The sequence below is a fragment of the Schistocerca gregaria genome, chromosome 2 (genome assembly GCF_023897955.1).
Source record: "Schistocerca gregaria isolate iqSchGreg1 chromosome 2, iqSchGreg1.2, whole genome shotgun sequence".
NCBI classification, from domain to species: domain Eukaryota; kingdom Metazoa; phylum Arthropoda; class Insecta; order Orthoptera; family Acrididae; genus Schistocerca; species Schistocerca gregaria.
The window spans coordinates 592,468,434-592,480,367 of record NC_064921.1 but is presented as its reverse complement, the minus strand read 5'-3'; the positions used below and the strand labels follow the sequence as shown (position 1 = coordinate 592,480,367).

General features: G+C 39.9%; 1 protein-coding gene across 5 annotated transcripts in view; it reads left to right on the top strand.

Moving 5' to 3' along the window:
• LOC126334230 (intraflagellar transport protein 46 homolog) overlaps window positions 1-11,934 on the top strand; it is a 138,066-nt gene that overhangs the window by 54,944 nt on the left and 71,188 nt on the right. The gene's annotated exons all lie outside the window — the stretch shown is intronic.

Sequence of the window (11,934 nt, the reverse complement as noted above, 5' to 3'; positions counted from 1 at the left end):
GATGGGGGACTGGAATGCAGTAGTAGAAAAAGGACGAGAAAGAAAATGGCAGGGAAAGAATGAAAGGGAAAGCTGCTGATAGAATTTTTCTCAGAATCCAGTGTAATCATTGCTATCACTTGGTTTAAAAATCACAAAATAAAGCTGTATACATGGAAGAGATCTGGAGACATTTAATGGTTTCAGAAAGAATTTATAATGATAAGACAGAGATTCAGAAAGGTAGGCAATAAGACTTGGACAAGTTGAAACAAGCAGATGTGACAGAGATGAGTTTATTTTTTGCTCAAAACATGTAATATTACATGCAGTGTTAGCAGTGCGCAGTTATAGCGTTCGTTGATTTATTTTTATTTATTTGTTGTTCACATGAAGATCAGTTTTCAGACATTGCCATGACCTTAGTGTACATATACATTGAAATACAAGGTTTTACTAATTGCACTTACCAGGAAAAAATAAATGCGTACATTGATATAAACAATGAAGATAATAAATTATCAATTTTCTTGTACAAAAGCAAGTTTACATTGTGTACATTAACAATTTTGCAAGGACTGTTGATGACATGCCTCACTCAGGCAGCCTAAGGGCCACTATTGCAGTGAATGACCACTACCTACAGCTTGGAGAAACCCTTACAGCAACGCCACCATGTTGAATAATGCTTTTTGTGCAGCCACAGGTCGACATATTACGACTTAAACTGTGCGCAATAGGCTGCACGATGCGCAACTTCACTCCCGACGTCCATGGCGAGGTCCATCTTTGCAACCATGACAGCATGCTGCGCGGTACAGGTGGCCCCAACAACATGCCAAATAGACTGTTCAGGATTGGCATCACATTCTCTTCCCCAATGAGTGTTGCATATGCCTTCAATCAATCTTCGGAGACGTGTTTGGAGGCAACCCGGTCAGGTTGAATGCCTTACACACACTGTCCAGCGAGTGTAGCAATGTGGAGGTTACCTGCTGTTTTGGAGTGGTATTATGTGATGCCGACATATGCCACTGGTGGTCACGGAAAGCACTGTAATGGCTGTACGATACATAAAGGCCATTCTCCGACCGATAGTGCAACCATATCGGCAGCATATTGGCGAGGCATTCATCTTCATGGATGATGATTCATGCTCCCTTCATGCACATCGTGTGAATGACTTCCTTTAGGATAATGACATCGCTCCACTAGAGTGACCAGTGTGTTCTCCAGACATGAACCCTATTGAACATGCCTAGGATAGATTGAAAAGGGCTGGTTATGGATGATGTGAGCCATCAACCACTCTGAGGGATCTGCACCGAATTGCCATAGAGGAGTGGGATAATCTGGATGAACAGTGCCCTGATGAACTTATGGACAGTATGCCACAATGAATACAGGCATGCGTGAATGTAAGAGGATGTGCTACTGGTTGTTAGAGGTAGCGGTGTGTACCGCAATCTGGACCACCACCTCTGAAGGTCTCACTGTATGGTGGTACAACATGCATGTGTGGTTTTCATGAGCAATAAAAAGGGCGGAAATGATGTTTATGTTGATCTCTTTTCCAATTTTCACTACAGGTTCCGGAACTCTCGGAACTGAGGTGATGCGAAACTTTTTTTGATGTGTGTAGTAATCCCAAAAGCTTGAAAGTGTTGTTGCAGATGTTTCGCATATGCGTCCCATTCCTCAATGAACTCATTGTATGCGGAAAAGGAAGGCAGATAAACCATGGGGTCAGGGAGTGCAAAACAGCAGGTGACAAAGACTGAGCATCATGCCAACTACAACAAAACAGAAGCCAATGATTGAAGTACCCGAGTTTGATTGTCTGGCTCCTGCGATTGGTGGTGAAATGGCTTAGCAAATGATTCTTGCTGATTGACCAGCTGACATAAAATGTCCTCCATAACACCATCAGCCATTGTGAGAATAAACAGAAGACTAACCAGAGTAGAAATTTGCATTGAGAACAGGACCACACTCATCGCCAATAATGTTGTTATTCGGTATAAGTACAATATGACCAGTAGCCTGAACTCACTTTATTACATGGAAGCACTAACAACTTGAACACAGTATTTAAGTAACATTCAGTTGGAACCAGTTACATACACCAAGACTGTAGCAACACATAAAGAACTGAGGCTGAGCATAGACTGGGGCCTGTGACGGGCTCTGACGGTGATCTCTCTCTCGCTCGCTCTCTCTCTCTCTCTCTCTCTCTCTCTCTCTCTCTCTCTCACACACACACACACACACACACACACACACACACTGCGATGGATGGGAACCACTGTTGTGGGCCGACGATGGCGATCCAATGGACATCCAGCACACCAGAGTCCTCCGATCAGTCCTCACTGGTGGCCAACCCAGTTACTGCTCGCACAAAGGCTGACCCTTCACCTGTAGTCGAGTGGGAGGTCGCCCCCAGGGCGAAGCAAGTGGTGAAAGACTTCTCAGGCAGCCGTATGTAAGGCCTCCATGGTTTGTCTGCCAAACAGGTTCCAGGTGCTGTCTGTGGCTGACACTCACTGAGCTAGATGCTGTCGGCTGTCCTGTTTCAAAGAAAACCACTCAGCCTGCAAGATCTGGGCAATTGCAGAGGGTGGGATTATTGGTAGTTGGGAGCTCCAATGTTAGGCACGTTATATGAGGCCCCTTAGGGACTTGGCTGACAAGAAGGGTAAGAAATCCAATGTGCTCTCCATGTGCATACTGGGTGGAATCGTTCCAGAAGTGGAAAGGGTCCTCCCAGGTGCCAAGAAGAGCACAGGTGGTTGCTCATGTTGGTACTAATGATTTGTGTCACTTAGGATCAGAAGAGATTCTCTCTGGTTTCGAGTGGCTAACAGAAGGGGTGAAGGCTGCCATTCTTGCTTGCAAGATGAAAGCAGAGCTGACCATTTGCGGCATAGTCGTCGGGACCAATTGCGGACCTCTGGTACAGAGCCGAGTGGAGGGTCTGAATCAGAGGCTCAGGCAGTTCTGCGACCGTAGGCTGCAGATTCCTCGACTTGCGCCAGAGGGTGGTTGGGTTTCGGGTTCCGCGGAATAGGTCAAGTGTCCACTATATGCAGGAGGCAGCTACACGGGTACCAGGGACTGTGTGGCTTAGACTGGGCGTTTTTTTAGGTTAGAGACTCTCGGGAAAACACAAGAAGGGCTTCAGTCACAAACGGTGCAGGCTGAACACAGGAAGAACGTAGATACAGGAACCATTGGTATAACAGTTGTAAATTGTCGTAGCTGTGTTTGGAAAGTACCAGAGCTCCAAGCGCTAATAGAAAGCACTGATGCTCAAATCGTTATAGGCACCGAAAGCTGGCTAAAGCCAGATGTAAGCTCAGAATTTTTGCGAAGAACCTCACGGTGTTCTGAAACGATAGGCTAAACACAGTTGGCGGTGGTGTGTTTGTTGTTGTCAGTAGTAGTTTATCTTGTCGTGAAACTGAAGTAAATACTTCCTGTGAGTTAGTATGGGCAGAGGTTATTGTTGGCAACCAGAATAAAATAATAACTGGATCCTTTTACTGACCTCCCAATTCAGATGATACAGTTGCTGAAAGGTTCAAAGAAAAATCTTGAGTTTGATTTCAAACACATACGTGCCTCATACAATAATAGTTGGTGGTGACTTCAATTTAACCTCGATGTGTTGGCAAAAATTCATGTTTAATTCCAGGGGTATGCATAAAATATCATCAGAAATTGTGCTAAATGCATTCTCTGAAAATTATTTCGAGCATTTAGTTCATGAGCCCACGCGAATAGTAAAGGGTTGTGAAAACACACTTGACCTCTTGGCAACAAATAATTCTGAGTCAATAACGAACATCAAAATCAATTCAGGGATTAGGGAACGCAGAGCTGTTGTAGCAAGATTGAATACTGTAATCCCCAAATCCTCGAAAAATAAGCAAAAAATATACCTATTCAAAAAAGCAGATAAAAATTCATTTGACACCTTCCTAAGAGACAATCTCCACTCATTCCAAATTAATAATGTAAGTATAGACCAGATGTGGCTTAAATTCAAAGAAATAGTATCGGCAGCAATTGAGATATTTATACCAAATAAATTAAAGAATGATGGAGCTGTCCTCCTTGGTACACAAAACAGATTAGAACACTGTTGCAGAAACAACAAAACAAACATGCCAAATTTAAACAGACGCAAAATCCCCAAGATTGGTGACCTTTTACAAAAGCTCGAAGTTTAGCATGGACTTCAATGCGAGATGCATATAACAGTTTCCACAACGAAACTTTGTCTCAAAACCTGGCAGAAAATCCAAAGAGATTCTTGTCATATGTGAAGTATGTTAGTGGCTAGAAACAATCAATGCCTTCTCTGCGCAATAGCAATGGAGATACTATCAAAGACAGTGCTGCCAAAGCGGAGTTACTATACACAGCCTTGCAAAATACCTTCACAAAAGAATACGAAGTAAATATTACAGAATTTGAATCGAGAACAGCTGCCAACATGAGTAACGTAGGAGTAAATATCCTCGGAGTAGTGAAGCAACTTAAATCACTTAAAAAAGCAAGTCTTCTTGTCCAGACTGTATACACGTTAGGCTCTTATCGGACTATGCTGATGCATTAGCTCCATACTTAACAATCATATACAACCATTCGCTCGGCGAAAGATCTGTGCCCAAAGACTGGAAAGTTGCACAGGGCACACCAATATTCAAGAAAAGTTGTAGGAGTAATCCACTAAATTACAGGCCCATATTGTTAAATGTCAGTATGCAGCAGGATTTTAGAACATATGTTGTGTTCGAACATTATGAATTACCTCGAAGAAAACGGTCTATTGACACACAGGCAACATGGGTTTAGAAAACATTGTTTCTGTGAAACACAACTAGCTCTTTATTCACATGAAGTATTGAGTGCTATTGACAAGGGATTTCAGATCGATTCTGTATTTCTGGATTTCTGGAAGGCTTTTGACATTGTACCACACAAGCGGCTTATAGTGAAATTGCGTACTTATGGAATATCGCCTCAGTTATGTGACTAGGTCTGTAATTTCCTGTCAGAGAGGTCACAGTTCAAAGTAATTGGCAGAAAGTCATTGTGTAAAACAGAAGTGATTTCTATCACTCCCCAAGGTAGTGTTATGGGCCCATTGCTGTTCCTTATCTATATTAATGATTTTGGAGACAATCTGAGCAGACATCTTTGGTTGTTTGCAGATGACGCTGTCGTTTATCGACTAATAAAGTCATCAGAAGATCAAAACAATCTGCAAAACAATTTAGAAAAAATATCTGAATGGTGCAAAAAGTGGCAGTTGACCCTAAATAATGAAAAGTGTGAGGTCATCCACATGAGTGCAAAAAGGAACTCGTTTATCTTCAGTTACACGATAAATCAGTCTAATCTAAAAGCTGTAAATTCAACTAAATACCTAGTTAGTAAAATTACGAACAACTTAAACTGGAAGGAACACATAGAAAATATTGTGGGGAAGGCTAACCAAAGACTGCGTTTTATTGGCAGGACACTTAGAAAATGTAACAGACCTACTAAGGAGACTGCCTACACTATGCTTGTCCATCTGCTTTTAGAATACTGCTGCGCGGTGTAGGATCCTTAGCAGATAGGACTAATGGAGTACATTGAAGAAGTTCAAAGAAAGGCAGCACGTTTTGTATTATTGCGAAATATGGGAAAGAATGTCACAGAAATGATACAGGATTTGGGCAGGAAATCATTAAAAGAAAGACATTTTTCGTTTCGAAGGAATCTTCTCACGAAATTCCAATCACCAACTTTCTCCTCCGAATGCGAAAATATTTTGTTGACACCGACCTACATAGGGAAGAACGATCACTATGATAAAATAAGGGAAATCAGAGCTCGTACGGAAAGATATAGGTGTTCATTCTTCTGCGCACTATACGAGATTGGAATAATAGAGAATTGTAAAGGTGGTTCGATGAACCCTCTGCCAGGCACTTGAATGTGATTTGCAGAGTATCTATGTAGATGTAGACACACACACACACACACACACACACACACACACACAAGCTGAGGCACCCTCTGTGGACGACATAGCATAGCTGCATGGGCAGCCTTTGAAAGTCCATGCACGCGTCACTGCACATTACAATTCGAAATCTTATGTTTTGAACAATATTCACCTTTTAATAAAAGCTTCAGTTTATTCTTTCAGGTGCCATATTTCAATTAGCTATCTTAAGATCAGATGGTAATATATTGTAAAAAATAGTTCTGTTGTATAAGGACTGCAGGCTGCAGCCTTCTTATTACCTGTAATTCTGTGAAAGTTTTCCTTCCCTGTGTAATGTAGTTATGATGTACATTACTATCCACCAAATTATGTTCGGGATGTAGTTTCACAAACATGATTGCCTGCATGATGTCCGTAGAGTAGATGTTGAGTGTATTTTCTGAAAGTTTCTCTATTACGTTCTCTCTTATTTACTTTAGCTACCACTGTTAACTGCCTTTCTTACAGACTGCTAGTGCTCCACACTAGATCTCAAAATCACACTGAAGACCTGGGTGTGTCTATCCGAAATATACTGGGTATTTCAAAATGACTATAATGGTTTTAAGGCTTTGTAACATTTATTATATTCAGCTCACAATTATAAATAATATCATCAAATGAAAGGGCCGCTCAAACATTTTTTTGTAAATACCTGTGCACATGTGCTTGCTCTATTTCCTGTTTCTCACATTAGAGAGCTCGAGTTGCAAAGATGGACACAAATGAACAGAAAGCTCTTTGTGTTTTTAAGTTTGCATGTACTGAAGCTGTTTTACAGTGCAGCATGCATTCCATATTAAGTTCCATTGTAATCCTTCAAATGATAATAACATCCATGGATGGTATCATCAATTTGAAAATATCAGCTGTCTTTGCACAGGAAAAATTCCGCAACTTTGTCCACAAATTTTTTATATGTTTACCTTTCACTTGTTGCGCATGCTCTCCTATGAAATATTCTCCTCCACAGTTGATACACTGCTCCCCATGCCATTTCCACTTCCAGATGCACTCTTGGTATTCTTCTTGCTGGATCACACAAAGTGCCATCTGCAAATTTTCTTTTATATTATCTGTCGTTGCAAATCATTATCCTTTCAATGGAGTTTTTAATGTTGCTAATGAAAAAAGTCCACAGGGGTCAGATCTGGAGAATATGGAGGTCATGCACCAGCAGGGATGAATGTGCAGGCGTGTTATCATGATGCAAGAGCCGTGAACTGCCTCACCCCATTTCAGTCTATTTCCTTCTCATAATTTCTTGCATGTGTCGCAACACATCCCGATAGGACCGTCGATTAACAGTTTGTCCCTATGACTCAAATTCATGATGAACTAAACCTTTAAAGTCAAAGAAAATTATCAGCAGGGCTTTCACATTTGACCTGAGCTGATGAGCTTTTTTTTGGTCTTGGAGAATCTTTTGCAACCCATTGTGAAGACTAGACCTTGGTCTCAATATCATAACCATAGACTCACATCTCATCACTAGTTATGAGTCCCTTAAAGAACATCTCGTTCTTGTTTGTGTGCTCCAAAAGCTCTTCAAGGATTGTGAGGCAAAGGTCTTTCTGGTCTTGACTCATGAGCTGTGGCATGAACTTTGCGGCAACATGATGCATTCCAAGATGCTGTGTCAGGATTTCATGACATGGTCCAATTGGCAAGCATAATTTTGTAGACATTGCTGATATGAGCATCAGCAGTAGACGTCACATGGTGTCTTAAACGAGGGTCACCTTTAACTTCCATCTGGCCATTTTTAAATTATGTGAACCATTTGTAGCATCGAGTATGGATTAAGCACTCATCTCTGAAAGCTTCCTGCATCATATGATGTGTATCTGTAAGGGTTTTCTTGAGTTTCATGCAAAATACAGACACTGAGTTTCATGCAAAATACAGACACGTAGCTCCTCTAACTCTGCCGTGTTGAAATTCACAAGGTGTGACATTAAGTTCTACTAAATACACCACCGAACAGTAACACTGAAGCTTCCAGCAGCTACACATTAAACACAGGCATGTGCAGAGATGCCAACCACATTTTGCTCCAACACACTATTGGCGTGAAATTATGAACATTCCTGAATTTCTTGAACAGACCTCATACAGGATGATCAAGAATGAGTATGTTGAACGAATGAGATGGTCTTTCATATGTAGCCCCAAGAAATCATTTAACAAGGCTAGTCAAGAATTAGCGCTTCTAGTGACATCTGCGTAAAGACTTTGGAGGAGATGCTGACAATGACATCCTTATCGTTTGCAGGTGTTACTTGTTCTAAAGCGTACAGGCTACCATTTATGTTCCAAGTTTGCAAATGAAATGTTGCTGCATGAAGATGAAGATTTTCTGAATCTCATGTCATGTTCAGTGAAATGTCTGGTATTTGCCTTAGGGAATCATGGTCCAGGAAGGCTGAGGCCCAGTTTCATAAATACATGTTTGTACTGACTTTTTTTTTATATAAAATTTGGTCTACATGCTCTTTTCATGACTGTTTGATGAATTATGGCTCTACTTGATGTAATATTACTTTCTGTAGCAACTTACCAAGTTTGAAAGTTAATGGTATTGGTCTGTAATTTCTTACATCAGTTTTTATTTCCCTTCCTATACACTGGTAGAATTTCAGTAATTTTTTAAGAGGTCAGAGATTCTCCATGGTAAAAGAAGGAGCTTATAAGGTGTGTCAGAGGCTTAAGCAACTCTCTTCTGCATTTCTTTAGTGGTTTATGTGAGATTTCATTGTAGCTGAAAAAATTTTAGCTTGAAGTTTTGAGATAATTGTTAGTAATGCCATGGATGAAAAAAGCTTGTTTCTAATATTGCAACTGGCCACCTAGTCATGTAATTTATTTCTGGCAATTGTACTGAAATTTTGTATGAATTTCTCACACACTTCTTTTGGATCCTTTATTATTACATCATCATCATCATCTTTTAACTTCAAACTATTTTCTACACAATGTTTCTGTTTCCTATGCTCAAAATTGTACCTGACTGCAACTTGACATGTCTTCTTTATGGTAAATAGCAATCAGTCTTTTCCGTTATTGTTGACATTTCTACCTGGAGTTTCCATTGTTTAATTATTTCTCAGGCTGTTTTATTAACACAACTGGAGTTACTTACATGACATGCCTATTTCTGAACTTGAAGGTCTATAAAGGAATCTCTATATTTTTTTGGATAGCTCATATTGTGTTCAAAACATTGAAATTTAATGTCACTAAAGTATAATCTTTCATGTTGTCTTTCAGTTCAGCGATTTCTCGAGAGAAATTCTCAGCTTCATTATTATTTGCTTTGTCTTGTTCTTTTATTACAGGGCACATTTCATTTGAACATTTATTGAATAGCTTATAAAAATTCTTCCATTTGTCATTCACACCAGTTGCATTGTATAATGGTTTCCATTTACTATTCCCTAATGCCATCTTAAGTTTATCATATAGTGACATTTCCCTTTATATTTCAATGTGTCACTATTTGTCATGTCTACATTATCTCCATCAGTTTTGCTCAGACAGTAAGGTAGTTTGGATGTCTTTTCACTCAACAAGTTGATGTGATTTTGTAGTTATTAAGCTTATATCCACATGTTTCATCTTCCTTGTAACCCAGTTCACTCTCTACAAGGAAATGTGGTTTAGTTTCTTCTAGTTGTTCAAAAGCTCAAGTGCTTTGCCTTACTTGTTATATACTAAACATCCTGGTAAGTTACTTTAACCTTATTTCCTAGAGTAGCACAATCACCTGTGTGAGTTATTTTGCTACACTGAGAATTTTGTTTGAGCCATCTTTTTCTGTGACAATTTTGTTTATATTGTCACACAAAAAAATTTTGCATTTGTAATTTAGGTGCATTCCTGTTTGGTATGTAAGTGTCTGACCAGTTTACCTATGTCCACCATTTCAAACAAAACATACACCTGTTTCATTTTAATGTTCATTTTTTGCTGGCAAATGAATTGCACCGGGTTATTCTAAATAATGGACCCATTTTCAAAAATTTGTTTGTATTCTAGTACAAATCCAAAATGAAAAAGCTTTATACCAATGAAAAGAGGAAGTTTCAGAGTTTTTGGTGGGTGGTGGTGGGTGGGCGGTGATGGTTTCAGAAGGGGCCAGTAGAGTTTGTGTGGCAATAGGGCAGTCATTCTGTTTCACTGTCAGTTGTGAGTGAGATGGCGACTGTGGAGCACAAGGTTTGAGTTCGTGAAAAGTGAGTTGCAAATTGCAGTGCAGCAGGCATTTTGTACCAAATTCGGTATGGAACCACCAACTCGCAGAAGCATTAGTTGTTGGTTTAAGCAATTTAAACAGACTGGTAGTGTGTGCAAAGGAAAAAGAACAGGCTGACCGCGTGTGTCAGAGGATGATGTCTAACAGATTCAAGAAATTTTTGTGTGCTGTCCCAGTAAGTCTACCGATAGAGCCAGTCAAGAACTTGAAATACCCCAACCAACTGTATGGAAAGTTCTGAGACAGCGTTTGCTGTACAAACCCTACTGATTACAGCTTGTTTAGGCTCTTGACCCCAATGACAAAGAGCAGCGTCTCACATTTTATGGTTATGCGCTATCAAAGATGGAGGATGATGCATTTTTACAGTGTGTAATTTTTTAGTGATGAAGCAATGTTCCACCTTAGTGAAAAAGTCAACAGACACAATGTTTGCATATGAGGTTTGAAAAATCCACATTTACCATTGCAACATGAAAGAGAATCACTGAAGATCGACGTGCTGTGTGCCGTATCTCGTACAAAGGTTTATGGACCATTTTTCTTTGCAGAAATCACTGTAATGGGAATCACATACCTGGACATGTTGGAACAATAGCTGTTCCCACAGGTTATAGGAGATTCCCAGGACTTCATTTTCCAACAGCATGGAGCTCTACCCCATTGGTACCACGATGTATGAGGCTTTTTGAATTACTCCCTCCCTCAGCGCTGGATCGGTCCCAGGGGACTTGAGGACCGGGCTCTGCACTTCTGGCCACCAAGATCTCCTGATCTTACACCCTGCGACTACTCCTTATGGGGTTATGTTAAGGAAGCTGTTTATGTCCTGCCTCTACCAGCCTCTCTGAATAATTGTGGAACTGGATCACTGATGCCATGCAGTCAGTAACAGCAGATGCACTTTTGCGTGCGTGTGACGAGTTTGGCTACTGCGTCAATGTTTGTCGTGCAGCCAGTGGTGGCCATATAAAACATTTATCACATTTATAATTATTAAATAATTATTAAAAACTAATTAATTGCAAATTTTTACAAATTATTAAATTGATATCAAACATTATGAAAAAAACTTTGAAACCTCCTCTTTTCATTGGTATAAAGCTTGTTCATTTTGGATTTGTACTTGAACAAATATGAACTTTTGAAAATGGGTCCATCATTCAGAATAACCCTGTATATTGGGTCAACTTGTGAGGTAGCATTGTAACTATTATGTTCCAAGGTTTATTAACTTCTCAGAATTTTTTCAGACTTGTTAGGCAGTTTTGTGCCTTGTTACTTGCAGCATCATTGTTACTAGCTAAGCACATTATATATACATTTTCCCCTTTCATTTTTTCTTGCAGGTCGACATTGGTAGCATGTTTCATACTTGGGCTTGGTTGTATTTATCACATTGCTTGTAAGTCTTTGTTGTTATCCTATAAAGTTCTTGGCAAGTTTCTGCCATGCCATCCATGAAGAAAAGAACATTGTAACTTATACGCAATGGATTTGTGGTACTGTTGCCTCAGGTTGAGGCATTTCCAGTATATTGTAGGTAAGCTGTCATTCTAAAGGTCTCACTATCTTCCTTGTTCTGCCCTTTGTATGTACATAGTGTTATCAGTACTTGCTGAGATGGGTATCTATTGTTTAGGAATGCAGTTTG